This window comes from Pleurodeles waltl, chromosome 9 (genome assembly GCF_031143425.1).
Source record: "Pleurodeles waltl isolate 20211129_DDA chromosome 9, aPleWal1.hap1.20221129, whole genome shotgun sequence".
In the NCBI taxonomy this organism is placed as follows: Eukaryota; Metazoa; Chordata; class Amphibia; order Caudata; family Salamandridae; genus Pleurodeles; species Pleurodeles waltl.
Genome location: NC_090448.1, coordinates 183,018,752 through 183,034,535, shown reverse-complemented (window position 1 = coordinate 183,034,535; position 15,784 = coordinate 183,018,752).

Here is a 15,784-nt window from a genome sequence, read left to right as displayed (position 1 = left end):
AGAGATGTAGTCGGAGTCATGTGTCATGATTAGTAGCATCCCATTTGAAATGTTCTGTCAACTACTCATCTGCAAACAGTGCACTAGTATGAGATCTAATTTGAGTGCCAGAGTCTACAACCGAACCAAAGTATGTGGCGTACTGGACGTGCCTTGGTGTCTACCATCAATACCAATGGAGCACATTAAATTGACCACCATGAGTACCAGCACCAGGAAATGACAACCACCTGTCCTGTATTCAGAGACAGTTGGAAGTGACGGCTTTTGGCGTCATAGTGGTAGGCGGTCTGTACCACTGTGCAACTCCTCATTGGCTAACATGGAAATCTATGGAGCACAGGGGCCAATGATGATCACTGTGGGCAGTGACAGTGTTCACCGGCGCGGACATGACCACCATTTCCTCTAGCCCACTTCACTTGATTCCCGACTCTCAACAAATAAATACCTCCACTGTGTGTGCTGCTGTGTCCTGTGTCTGGAAACCGCGATGGCCCATGCTACAGGGGATAGGGGCCCAGCCTTCACATCTGAGGAGCTCCAGAGGCTTGTGAATGGGGTCCTACCCTTGTATGGACAGTTGAATGGGCCTCCAGATCAACAGGTGAGCCCCTTTTGGGTACTTCGGAATGCGACATGGTTGTATGTAGATGTATGTGTGTGATGGCAGTGTATCATTTGGGGAGTGTATTTTTGCTGTGTGCAATGTGTACGCAGAGGTACGAGTAATATGTGAGGTTGGTGTGGGATCTATGCAGTATGTAAGCCATTGCTGTAACAGAATGTAGTGCGGAGTTCATGATGTCCTTTCATCTTTGTTCCCTATGTAGGTCAGCGCCCATCAGGAGGAAGGGTCATGGCGTGCCATCACCAAGGATGTTCAGAGCCTGGGTGTATATATCCTGCAGAGCACCCACTGCAGAAAGAGGTGGTAGGACCTGCGATGCTGGGCCCGGAAGAACCGCGAAGGCCCAGTGGGGGACATCCTCCCAACGAGGGAGGGGTGCCCATCGAACACTGACCCCTCTAATGGCCCGCATACTGGCAGTGGCCAATCCGGAGTTGGATGGGTGCTTGAGGGCCGCACTGCAGCCACAAGGTGGTGAGTACACATTGTTTGAATTCTTTCTTGATGCATGCCATATTGTATGGGTACAAGGTTCTAGTCAGTGTATGGCCCAATATGCCAGTTTAGCTAAGCTTGTAGAGTCCTGCTTTGTAATGTAGAGTGGTAGAGTGGTGTGTACATTTGGTATTGGCAAGTAGGTGGCATACCATGGCAGACATGCTTAGTGAATCCCAGTAGGTGTGCAGATGGTAGTGTTTGAGTTAATTTCTGCTGTTGTTCCCAGGCAATGGTTTGGTATTGTGGTTCATACTGCACAGTGTTAGTCCCAGTGAGTCATTGTGATGTGTATGCTATATGTGCTGTTGTTGCTGAAATTGACTGTGTGCTCCCTTTCTTTCTCCCCCACCCTCTATACTTTTCTCATCCTGTCCTTGTGTGCATTAGCATCATCTGGCGAAGGAGCAGGGGTACAGGTGAGTGGAAGTGCTGCAGCCCACGAGACCCTAGAGGCAGAGTCCACCGATGGCGAGGGGACCAGTGGGTTGGAGGGTGAGGGGAGCACCACGGGGGAGACAGGAGCTGATACTACTGACCCTGATTCCTCCTCCTATGGAAGCTCCCTTATGGTGGTTGACTCCTCTGGGACCAACCCAGCTACATCATCTTCCTGCCACACCGTAGCAGTACCGCCCTCCAGTAGCCCCCCCACCCAGTTGCCCATGCCCGCTCACCCAGGAGGGTGGGCTTCTCCTTCATCCCAGGCACCTCAGGCCCTGCCCCAGTCAGACCTGTCACCCTCACTGAAAAGGCTATTAACCTCCTGTGATCCATCTCTTTAGGGCAGTAAACCATAGTAAATGCCATCCAGGGGCTGGCATCCCAGATGCAGCAATGCAATGCCTACTTGGAAGCCATTCCCAGTGGCTTGGCTGCCCTACAGAGATCGTTTCAGGCTCTGGGCTCCTCTTTGACAGCAACCAGTGTCCCTGGTTCTTCCGTCCCCCCTCCAACTACCTGTTCCCAGTCCCAAAGCCCTCTCTCACCACCCATCCCAAGCACACAATCAGACCAGCATGCATCCAAGACAACAGACAGAACTCACAAAGACAAGCACAGGCACCACAGATCACACCATAAGCATACACAAAACCAATACACAGAAACACACAGAACAACAGCCACTGCATCCACTGTCTCCCCCTCCTCCTCCTCCATCACAGTCATAACAGCACTCACACCTACAAGCACTGCATCCTCAGCCCCAGATCCTGCCACCTGTACAGCCTTGCCCACAGTCACCACAACAGCAGACATGCAGACTAGCACCCCATTCACCACATTTGCAATGACCACCACCACATCACAACCACATGAAGCACACCCACCTCACTTGCAGACATCACCACAACATACATGCATATGACCTGTTTGTCCTCTCCCACCCTGTCTGCCCACCCCCCTTTTAAAACACATAAACACTCCCACTCAGACACTCAAAAGCCATCCACTTCACACATGCTCACTGTACATGCACCTGCAACCCAGTCCAGCACACCTACTACTCCTACAACCACTCCCTCTACCTCCAGTCCCAAACCTGCTCCACAGCCCTACCCACTGGACCAAAGAAACTTTTCCTTGCCAGCCTTGAACTCTTCCCTCCTCCTCCCCACCCCGTCTTGTCCGTAAAGGAAGGTCCCACTCCCCCAGCCCAGTACCTCCAGCTCCCAGACCTCTCACGGCCTCCTTGTTGTTGCCCATGTCCCTCCCCCTGCAGCAAAAGCTCCCACTAAGGGGCACAAGACTGCCAATCCGATCCCCTGCTCCAAGCCCACTCCTCCGCCCCTCAATAGAAGAGCAAAGGCCCACCCCCTCAAAAAACCAAACCCAAGGACTCCTCCTCCCAAGAAACACCCCATCACACCCTGACCCCTGAGATGTCTGCCTTGCATTATGATGTCCCTGCCCAGTGGAGTGACTTGGGCTGTCAGGAGTCAAGTTGGGCCTTGTTCATTGCCCTGTGGGTTGTATGTGACACTGATGGCCAATGGCTCTTAGTATATGGTTACCTCATTTGTTGTGGGTGCTATTCCCACTGGAATACAATGGTTGGGCCAAAGCTTTTTGTCCTGGCTTTCATCACTTCTGGCTTATGTTGCTGTTGGATTCATCAGCGAATTGTGCTTGGTGTATGGTATGTGTGTATGATGTGTGTTGTGCATGCGGGTGTGTCACTCTCCCCTCCCTACCTTGTGTGCTAGGCAGCTGTAGTCACCGTCATCATCGGCTTTACAGCTCCTGGACTGCCATTGCACGGTGCAGAATCGGCAGGGGTTCCAGTTTGGGTTCCATGTCGGCTGCTGAATCCTCTGTGTCCCTGGAGGTGAGTGACTCCTTTCTGTGGTGGTGGTCCCACCCCGTAAATCTTGGCAGTCTTCTATGTCATAATATGGTGGGTGGGAAATGGTGTTCCGCCAGCCTGAAGATGGCAACCGCCGAGGTCGGTGTCCGGTCCGCACTGGTGGTTCAGGTGGTACATTGGCTGTATATGGGAGGGATCACCACTGTGGTCATAATTTGGCGGTCTTCACCACCACCCTGGCAACAGTAGTACGGCCATCGCGGTCGTCCTCAGATTTTGAGTTTGCCCCAGTGGAGTGCTACCAGATGTCCAGATTAGTGCTCTTAGTTTCTATGTGCTAAAAAACATTTAAGCCCTTATTATTACATTGGGAGTAAATGCCTCCTACCGCCACAGCGACGTCCGCCGACATACCTTCGCCGTGGCTACCAACCATCCACCAAAATATGACTGTAGCCAGAATTCCACCAAAAGGCTGGCGGAATTGCAGCTACGTTCATGGCGACGGACGGCGGTAAGGTGGTGCTGCTGCCAGCAGCAGTGCCACGCCAGTAGAACGCTGCCGACCGTATCATGAGCCATCAGGTTAAGCAGGTAAGTCGGGAAGGAATTCCTTGGCACTGATAGTGCCTACCGCCATGGTTTTCATGGTGGTACAGAAGCCATGAAAACCATGGCAGTGGGCGGGGTCATATTGCCATGGGTGTCTTAGTGACTGCCGCCGGGCTGGAGACTGTAGTCTCCAGCCCGGAGGTCGATACCATTATGGCAGTCGGTGTGTTACATTGGTGGTTTGGCTTAGCCAAACCACCAATGTCATAATATGGCGGTATGTACCGCCAGCCTGTTGGCGGTACTACAGCCACTATTACACTGACCGCCAGGGTTGTAATGCCCCCTAAACCTTTAAAAGTTCACATCCCCTGTCCCCTGTAATTGATTTTTGTCATTTTAGTTTCATTTTGAAGACAAAGCTATAATCTGATTTAATAAATGGGTACTGGATTTTTTTTGTGTTTTGTCTTTTACTTATTGACTGTTTTGTGATTTTTAAAAGCTTTTCACACCTGTCTACTACTAAGTTAAGCCTAACTGCTCATTGCCAAGCTACCAAGAATTGAGCTAGGATTAATTTATTGAGACCTGACTGGGCCTAGTGTGGGTCGGTGGCCTATTGCTAAGTATAGGTACTTACCTGCCCTTACCAATATTCCACTTTCTAACACTTTTGGTGCTCAATGGTGGGATCCAATACTTGTGGTTAATATCACAATGCAGTTTTAAGTGAAGCAAATCAAAAATTCTCTAAACTGACCTAGAACAAAAGTATTTTGGGGATTTTTCAAATTTGAACTAATTTTTTTAATTACTTAATTTTTTGTAAATTGTTCTAATCGATTGGTGCTAAAGTTTTTGAAGTGCCACAAAAACCTAGGGATACCATGGAGCTTGATCTGGCTAGCTTACCCACATTCACTGCAGCTGAGCTTAGGGTGTTGTGCAGAAAGAGGGGATTGCCTGCTGCTAACAACCTTAGGAAGGTGATGATTCAGTCCCTTGAGGACTATGAAGTGCAGGTGGAGTCAGAGAAAGCTTCAGAGATAGGAAGGGAGGGGGAAGAGGTCCTCTCTAACCTCCAGGAGGAGTAGGATGTTTGCCTATCAGTTACTGCAGTAGTTAGGGCCGCATCCAGAGCTAGTAGGAACGGAGAGTCTGTGGTATCAGCCCAAGAAGAAGTAAAACTGGTTCTCAAGGAGAGGGAACGTGAGGCCCAGGTAGCCTACATAGCTTTGTAGGCAGAGAAGTTGGCCATAGAAAAGAAGAAGTTGGCCAAGTGTGAACAAAGAGATGGTGACAGCAAAGAAGAAGTTGAGATGTCCAAGGGTGGTGAGTTTTGCCCCAGACTACCCAAAGGGGTACTTCCTATTTATCAAGAGGGGAATGAAGAAGACAAGTGGCTGACAGCCTTTGAGATGGCTTTCAGATGAGGAGAGTTAAACCTCAGTATTGGAGTTCACTCCTATCAGAGTTGATTCCAGTATCTGGGAGGGATAGGTTCCTGACCCTAGGGGATGATGAGGCAGAGTCCTAGCCCAATATGAAGAGGTGCCTCATCCAGATGTTTGGTCTCAGCCCAGAGCAGTACAGGATACAGTTTAGGAACACCCAGAAAGACAGTACTAAGTCTTGGGTGGACTTGGTGGACACCTCAGTTAAGGCACTAGAGGGCTGGGTACCGAAGTACGTACTTCTGAGAGGCTATACAATTTAATCATTAGGGAGCACATCTTGAACAATTGTATCGCAGAAACGTAATTCCAGCATCTAGTGAAATCTAAGCTGACCAGACCCAGAGGAAGGCAGCTGATGAGTAATTGAGAACTGGAGTGTTTGTCAAGTTCTAGGGGGGAGATTGCAAGAAGGGGGTCAGGTCCACAAACACCTAAAGAGAGAGGTAGTAAGCCCACCACAGAGGCTCCCTCCGTATCACAGATCCATAAGAAGGAGGAGAGTAAATCCCAACCTCACTCTGACAAGCAGAGGCAGGGGGACCCAGGATTAAAAAAGCTCTTGGACTACAAGGTGTGCTTTGACAGTCAGCAGACAGATCACTTCAGGGCTGATGCAGCCTACTTCAAGAAGATTCGCACTGGGCTGGCTAGTGTAGCCATAGAGGAGGACTCCTCAAATGCTGATGTCTAGGGGAAGGTCCAGATGCTAAGTTGGTGATCCCTGAGGGCGGGTGTTAGCACTTTCACCCATTCAGGTGAATGGTGTGAGCACTTTCACCCCATTCAGGTGAATAGGACACCTACCACTGGCCTGAGAGACACATATTCCAGTCACACCATGGAAAGTGATCGGTTGATGTCCACAGACATGTATGTCCCAAGGGAGACAAGGCGAGTCAGGATAGCCACAGGTAAGGTCACCACCAAACCTGAAGCCATGGTGCCCTTTAAGGGGAGGATATCCTTGACTGGTATAGGGTAGTGGCCAGTGCTGACCTCCCCTTAAATTGTTTTCTGGGTCATGACCTCCCACATGTTAGTCTGATCCCAGATGGGTGGGGGGGTCACCAAGGGCTGCCCCCATATCAAAACCTGGGGAGCCAGTCTCTACAGTTAGGAGATGTTATCCCCAATAAAAGGGAAAAAGAAAAGGGAGGGTAGGTCACTCCTAAAGAGAGGTGTAGTGAGGCAAAGGCCTTCTGCCCCAGTAGGGGGTGAGCCCGGAGTTGGCACTAGTGAGGCCTCACCTGACCCCCAAGGAAGTCCAGAGTAGTCAGGCAGCTGTCCCACTGCAGGGTGTTTCCCTTGCACTGACAGAAGGGAGAATGGAGGAAGGGTGTCTGCCAGAGGGTGTGGTGACCCCCACTCTAAACAGCAACATGGGTGCCAGGATCCCACAGTTGTCCCTAAAACAGCTCTCCCACCTATCAGTGTAGAGCTTAGGGTTTGGTTCTGGGTTCTGACAGATGTCAGTAGCCTCTGTTTGGTGCTGGCCTTCCTGGCAGTACTGCGCTTATCCTGGGAGGCAGACCCCAGGACCAAAAGCAAAGTAGCCTCTGACTCGATTGGTTATGGTGGGATTGCTCACGTATTGGGTAATCTCTGTGGGTAAGCTAGGTGTTGCCCTAGCAGAGTTAGAGATAATGGAGGTGGGCACCTCACTACTCAAGTTGGCAGAGAGAAAGGAGGAAGACCCCCCTAGAGGGAAGTTTCAGTTTAAAATGGGTCCCTTTACTGCTGGGATGGGTTCACTACCCAGAGAGAGTGACTCTGACAGGAGGATGTGAGGCAGAGAAGGACCTGCAAAAGACAGCCAGTTTTTCTCACTGTCTTCCTCGCCTGACAAGCCAGGAAGACTTTTCCAGGTTTGGGCTGAGTCTCCTAGGCGTGTTGGCTGTGGGGGGCCTACATGGTGAAACCGGGCTGATTGTGGAAGGCACCTAACTTGTTGCCTCCATTTTCACTTCTACTGCTAAACAGTCTCAAGGCCTGTGCACTTATTGAAATGGATATGCAAATTAGGCTAATTATGATTGGTTGCAACAAGCTATGTATAAGTCCCTAGTATATGGTAGGGCATGTAGATGTAGGGGCCCCAGCATAGGTAGTTTTTGTGTGCAGTGTCATTTTAAAGGACAGTCTGCCTTACTGGCTCTTTTTCAGTTAAAGTTAACCCCAGATTCGACTTTGGAATTAAAAGTACTTCCAAAGTCCTAAGCTACCTTATTTTTACATATAAGTCACCCCTAAGGTATGCCCTAAGTTGCCCCAGGTTTGGGTGCAGTGTAACTATATGCAGGGACTTTATAAAAGATATTTTATAAGTCCCCTCGTGATGGAAAAATAGCTAAATTTATTTTCCCCATTGTAGTGAATGGGTTCCATAGGCTAACATGGGGAGAATTTATTTTAAAGTAATAAAGCCTTATTTTCCATAGAAAGGAGCTAAATATGGCATGTCTAGTTAAAAAGTAAAAGTTATAATAAATTCAAAAAATTGCCACTAATGAATTAATATAACTTGCACCTAGAAAGAGTTTTAGAACTCTTCCGAAAAGTTACCAGTTTCAGCTCTGTAGTGCTCTTCCTTGATTGGCTAGCATCTGACAGTCTGGCCAGGCTGCCTTCATGAGGTGTGAAGTTCCCTGGACTGACACAAAGGAAGCATCTGGTGGGAGGAGATCTGCCACAGCAGTTGGTGAAACAGGATCGGGAGAGAGCAACCAAACTGCTCTTCAAAGGAGGGAAGGACATTTGGGACAGCCACTGTACCGCCCCCATTTCCTGCAAACCCAGACTGCCAGGTGCACCCGATTTAGATTAAGAGAGGGCTGGAAAGGGGTGTGCCAAGGAAAACCAACCACACCAGTGGGTGGGCTCAGCCAGACCTAACTTCTGAAATTGATGTTTTGCCATCTTCGATTTTTGGAGAATTTGCTCCCCGGGATTGAGTTTTGCCACACTTGCCAAGAAGTGTTCACTCAAGAAGGTGGTGACCTGCACATGATTGGACAGAGCCCCCCCTTAGTTTCCATCTCAGGAGTAAGGATAACATTGGCAGAGCTGCACCTCACCTCAGATCTCTATGGGAACAAGAGAAGAAGAACTGACCCACTGGACCCCCCTGCACCTGGACACTGCACTCAGAAGGACTGCATCAGCTGCACACTTGGGCTTCACCAGCAAAAGGACTTTGCCGGACTTCTACTGCTTCAAGAAGGGACTCCCTGTTTGCTACAGGTGGAAGATAGCTGACCAGAGTCCCCGGCATCAAGCCCTGAAGAAATTGACCAGCTGACCAGTGGTTATTTTTCGATTTGAGCCAGGTGCATTCTGGTAGTTGAAATCCCAACCCTCAAAGAGCAACCCAGAGCTTCTGGAAACTTGTAGCAAGTTGTGGACACCCAAAGAACCTTAGTAGACCTTCCGGAAAAAGATCTAGAGGTTTGGAGAAGTTTGGAGCAACTTTGAAAAAAGCTGACCAACCCAACGTTGTTAGTTAAGCCAGCCAACATCAACATTGACCCACCTGACTTGAAGGTTCATCCTGCTGAAAAGCTCCGGAGCCCCAGACTTCCAGGATTTCACCAGGGGCTTGTGGAGAGGAATCTGACAACATTAAATCAAAATCAGCTTGCTGTGAAGGGTAGTCCGACGTTGGAGAGACAGCTATTGCTGTTGAAGGCACTTACCTGCCCTTACCAATAATCTGCTTTCTAACAACATCCTGTTTGCTGTCTATTTTTCCCCCTATGGCGATGATGGTTTTTTTCAGAAATGTGATGTCATCTACGTCAATATATGACCTTAGTGATGCTTGTGGAAAAATTGTACACTAGCTGGACTGGAGTGACCTCATCCCAACCATATTTACTCTTGAGAGGATTTTGTGTATGGTATGACGTTGAGTGTGGTGTGAGTGTATTTGCAGGCATGAATGAATGATCTTATTTAGATGGTGATGTCTGTGACCCATGTATGTGTTTGTTACATCAAGTAAATGATTTTTTGTACGTTCTGGTTAATGTATTATACATTTGAATGGTGAACATTATGATGATTTTCTATACAGTTAATACATCTTTTGTCCTATACATGTGTGCTTATTTGGTACCCTACATACTCCAATGAGTCTATATATCTTTTTGAGCTGTGTTAATTTATTTTTTCCAGTATTTAGGCAGCAATGTTGTTGTTTTTTACAGTTTTTCCCTGGTTGTGCTGCCTATGTAGCATTACTTTGCAGGGACCCTCCTGTGAATAGGTCGCTATTCCACTATACCCATCTCCACTCAATGACACTATACTCCAAGCAGTTCCACTGTATGACCCTCCACTGCACACCAGTTCAGTGCACACCACTGCACTGCACACTAGTCATCTCTATTCCACTGGACTTTATGCAACTCCACTATACACCTCTCCAGTATACCCCACTCCAATGTACGACAAGCCAGTGTATGCTATTACAATGTACATCATTCAATAGCACTACACTCCATGTCACCCTACTCTATGCCAATGTACTCTATTGTACTACTCAGCTCTGTCCCACTCTACTCTATGCTATTCCACTATATGCCACTCCATTCTAAGTCACTACATGGACACTAGTAACTCTCAATGTTATTCTAATCTACACCACTCCACTGTATGCTACCTCACTGTATGCATCTCCACTGTACGCCACTATGCTCTATGCAACTGTGCTCTATGCTATTCCACTGTCTGCCACTCCACTCTACAACATCACTCCACTCTACAACACCCCACATTATGCTATTATACTGTACACCTCTACAGTCCTCTCCACTACACTCTGCCCTGCTCCACTGTACATTTTTCCACTGTATAACACTCTACTTTATGCCACTACACTCTATGCCACCCACCTCTACGTCAGTCCAGTCTATGCTAGTGCATTGTATGCCACTACACTATGCCTCATTCTACTATACTTCACTCTACTCAATGCTATACCACTGTATGCCAATCCATTCTATACTATTACACACAATGCTTCTCCACTCTCTGCCACTCCACTCTACTCTTATCCAGTGTATCTTAATCCACTGCATGCACTCCAGTACATGCCGCTCCATTCTACCCTATTTCCATGTATACTACTATACTGTACCTCATTTCACTTTACACAAGTCCACTCTACAACACTCCACTATGCCATTCTACTTTATGACACTCCACTTACACCACTCCATCTATGCTATTCTATTATATACTACTACACTCTAACACACTCTACTGGACACCACTGTACGGTTCACCACTATACTCTACTCTATTCCTCTGTGTCTGTATGCTGCTCAACTGTATGACACTCAAGTCTACACCACTCCGATGTACACTACTACAATATATATGTATGCCAATACACTCAATACTATTTCACTGTATGGAACTACACTACATGACACTCCACATTACACTACTCTGGTGTACCCAACTCTAATATACTCTATACAACTGTATGGCACTCTTCTATGCCACTTCACTGTATGCTACTCTAGTATGCCATAACAGTCTACGCCACTGCATGGTATGCCACTCCACCCTCCGACAATCTACTGTACACTACTAGACTGTATATCACTCCATTCTAAGCCATTCCTCTCTATGTCAATCCACTCTACCCTACCCTACTATACTCCACCCTATTCCACTGTATGAGACTCCATTTTACTCTACACTACTGAATGCTATTTCACTATATGACAATCCACGTCACCACACTGCATGGCAGTTACACTCACCATTATTCCAATCTACACCACTCCACTGTATGCTACTCCACTGCATGCCACTCCACGCATGACACTACACTCTATGCCACTACAGTCTATGCTATTCCACTGCATTATACTCCACTCTTGAATACTCCACTGAATGCCTCTCCATAGTATGCTATTATACTGTATGCCACTAAAGTTTACCCAACTACAATCTACCCCGCTCTACTCTACAACACTCCACTCTACAACATTCTATTCTACTCCACTCCACTCTATCCCACTACACTGTACACCACGTCACTCTATGCCTCTGCAGTCAATGATATTCCACTGTCCACCAATACACTGTACCTCACTCCAATATACACCACTCTACTGTATGATTCTCCTCTGTACACAGCTTCACTTTATGCTATTTCACTCCACGCATCTCCACTCTTTCTTACTCTAATCTACCCCACACCAGGCTATACTGTGCCACTCTATGCACTCCACAATATGCCACTCCACTCTATGCTATGCCACTACATGCTACTACACTGTATCTCACATCACATTACACCACTCAACTCTAGAAGACTTAAATGTATGCCACTCCACTCTAAGCCACTCTAATATTCACATTACACTCTGAGCTATTACACTATTCCCCACTCCACTCTAGCAAACTCCACTGTACAATGCTGTTCTCTGCACCACTACATTGCACAACAATCCACTCCACACTGTTCCAGTTTATAGCACACTACTCTATGTTATTCCACTCTATACCACTCCACTGTATACCACTCTAATATATTGTATTACACTGTACACTACTCCACTGTATGCCACTGCAGTTTATGCCACTCTTCTCTACTCCACTCCACTTATTGCCAGTGCACTCTATGCCACTCTAGTCCATGCCACTGCACTGTACTTTAGTCCTGTCAACACTACTCCAATCTATGCTTTTCCACTGTTTGTAACACCAGTCTAGTCCACTACACTCTATGTTGTTCCGCTATGCCACTCCACTTTACCCCACTCCACTTTACAACACTCTATTCTATGCTATTGTGATATATGCTACTGCAACATACCTCCATCCATAGTACATTGCTCCACTCTATGCCACTTCCCTCTTCAAAACTCCACTCTACTCTTTTACACTCTATCACACTGCCACTACACTACCACATTCCACTCTACTACACCCCATTCTACAACACTATGGGGGTCATTCCGACCCTGGCGGTCATGGACCGCCAGGGCCGGGGACGGAGGAAGCACCGCCAACAGGCTGGCGGTGCTTCAGGGGCAATTCTGACCGCGGCGGTAAAGCCGCGGTCAGAAAAGGGGAACCGGCGGTTTCCCGACGGTTTTCCCCTGCCCCAGGGAATCCTCCACGGCGGCGCTGCAAGCAGCGCCGCCATGGGGATTCCGACCCCCTTCCCACCAGCCTCTTCCTGGCGGTTTACACCGCCAGGAAGAGGCTGGCGGGAACGGGTGTCGTGGGGCCCCTGGGGGCCCCTGCAGTGCCCATGCCAGTGCCCATGCCCCCTAACACGGCCCCATTAAGCAGACAGTGAAAATCGCGACGGGTGCCACTGCACCCGTCGCACACCAGCAACTCCGCCGGCTCCATTCGGAGCCGGCTTCATCGTTGCTGGGGCTTTCCCGCTGGGCGAGCAGGCGGCCTTTTGGCGGTCGCCCGCCCGCCCAGCGGGAAAGTCAGAATGACCGCCGCGGTACGGTCTTCTGGCGGGGGAACTTTGGCGGGCGGCCTCCGCCGCCCGCCGAAGTTGGAATGATCCCCTATATACTGCAACAGTACCCTTCACAACACGTTCCTCCACTCTTTTGTAACACACTCCACTTAATCCCACCCCTATCAAAACAAAACAATTTTAAATATAAATAAAAACAATTGAAATTCAATGAAAAAAGGTTAAACCTTTGCTGTAGCTAGGAATTCGTTATTAATTCTTTCTATGAAAACCAAACTAAAAATACACAAACATTAGAAATTCTTCAGTCATAATTATACCTTAAATGTATAATTGTTTTACCACATTTAACCTAATATAAATTTATTTTTTCTTTAGCTTGAAATAGAAAATTACATTTCTCAGTACACAATGCATCCAGCTCAGTAGCCATACTACAATAACTACAACTCGCCACTCTACAATGCACTGTTTTCTCACAAAATATTTGATTTGCGATGTCTTAACTTTTCTTGTGAATACAATTATTTTACATGGTATGAGCGAAATAATATAAAACGGTATAAGCAGTGCACGGAGGAGGTTGAAGATATTTAATATAGTGTGGCTACTGAGTTGAATACACTGTGTACGGAGGTGACGTTGTTATAATAACATATACATATCATAGAAGATGAAGGATCACAAGAATACAACAGCAAACCAGGGCAGAAATCTGGATTCAAAAGAATACAATGAATCACAAAGAAATGAAATACCCAAGAAAGAAGTAACTCAAACAGATGGACTCACTAAAAAAACAGAAATATATTTCCATTATGTTTCTGCTTCTTGCCTCCCTAGTAGTACAATATTGTTTGCACAGTGGCTGCACAGCTGACACTACTGGATTTTCGAAGAGTATCCTGAGTAGAAATTCCATTTGGAATGTGAAATCAATGCAGTTCTGAGAATTCTTGAGATATGCAATAACCAGGTCAATGGTGATCAGACCATCTAGATGTAATGATTTTAAACAGTACACACTGATTTTGTCTCTGGAGTCCTGTAGTTCTTCCTTTAAGACATATATCCAGAGGGTACATCTTCAAATCCGAAAGCAAATGGTCCACAAGGGTCAATGATTGGCTATAGGTTGGTCAAGTTTATTGTTAATTGTTGCTGATGTGTGGTTCCTGAATAGTGTACAGAGGTCACTCACTCTGTCCTACATATTGTTTTTTACAGCTTTGGCATTGGTACTGAATCACATAAATAATGCATGTTGAGTGACATGTGAGATATTGCCTTATAACATAGGTCCTTCGCGTACTAAAATAGTTACTAACATTATTTGAAAAGTATTCACATGTAAATGACCTGTTGGAATCATAGCAATGATTTGTAAAAGGTCCATCAGCATTCCGCTCTCAAAATAAGGGATCGTAAACTGGAAGCTCTGCGGAGAGCAATCAAAAAACGTTTGCAATTTTTCACAAGGGAAATGTTTTTTATATCATGGTTCTGTAGTTGTGAGCCAATGTGTGATAGTAAACAACAAATGATATTCTGTCACTTTTGTTTCTGCTGTTGTTATTCCAAATAAGTACCTCCCTGGGTAACTACAAAGTTTAGTCAATCTGTATGATGTGCAGAGGATAGCATCCATTTGAAATAATCCAGCCAGTTCCAGTAGATATTCTTTACAAGCTGCAATTGAGTGATTGGCTGTAGATGATGTTGAGTTTAGTGTGATGTGGGTGAGATGAAGTCAAGTTTAGATACAAATGAACATCTCTAGGATTGTGGTACATATCAGTTATATTTTTTGTTTATAAATGGATAGTAGCACATCCAAGAAAGGAAGATAATACTTCTGTTTAGTATTGCTGCTGATGAATTTGAATATATGATGAATACTGTTGATAGAAGCTATAAATGTGTCTAATTTTCTACCTCCTGCATTCAATATTATAATATGTCATCAATACATCTTAGCCATATCAATGGTTTTATGCTCAAAGTAGCAAGTATATGGTCCTCTAATTTGTTCATGAAGGTATTTGCATAGGATTGAGCCATCCAGGTTCCCATGGAAGTTCTTTGTATCTGCAAATAGTACTTACCATTGAAGATAAAATTGTTGCATTGAAGGAAAACTCTTGCAAAGTTGTTAAGCACGTTTGTTGATGGCTTTCCACAGTTCTTTTAGTGAGAGCTTCAGATAATGCCTTATGGCCATCCTCAAGTGGTATGTTTATATCTAATGATATAACAACAAATGTAGCTGGGAGGGTGTCATCATCAAACATATAAGTTTGGTTTACTTTTACAATAATCTGAAAGAAGATATTGGTATCCTTAAGAAATGATTACTGTTTCAAGGACAATGAGCTGGAGATGAAGACCAACAAATAGAGAGTGTATCTGTCTGTGGCTCTACCAGAGTTGCAGAATTGATGGGATGACAAGAATTATTCCTTTTGTGAATTTTGGGAAGCATATAAAATCTCCCAGGTCTTGGTTTGTGATAAGCAAGTATAGCTGTTATTGTTTCATCAATGAAATGTAAGCTTCTGTACTTTACAACCATCTTCTTTGTTCAAATCTTCTGTGGGATCAGGTTCTAAAGATGGTAAGTGTTAGTATCTGTTAGTTGTCTCATTCCATCCTCAATATAATCAATTAATTTCATGGCAGCCACTGTACCACCTTTGTCTGCTGGTTTTAAAATTGCATCCATTCTCTGTTGAAGGTGGTGGAGAGTTTTTCTTTCTTTTGTACTTATGTTATCAACAATCCTTTGAGGTGTTAGTTTCTTGATGAGTTTGTTGATGGATAAAATGTATCTATCAAGAATAGGAATTATACCACATTGAGGAGCCCAGGATTTGAGATGG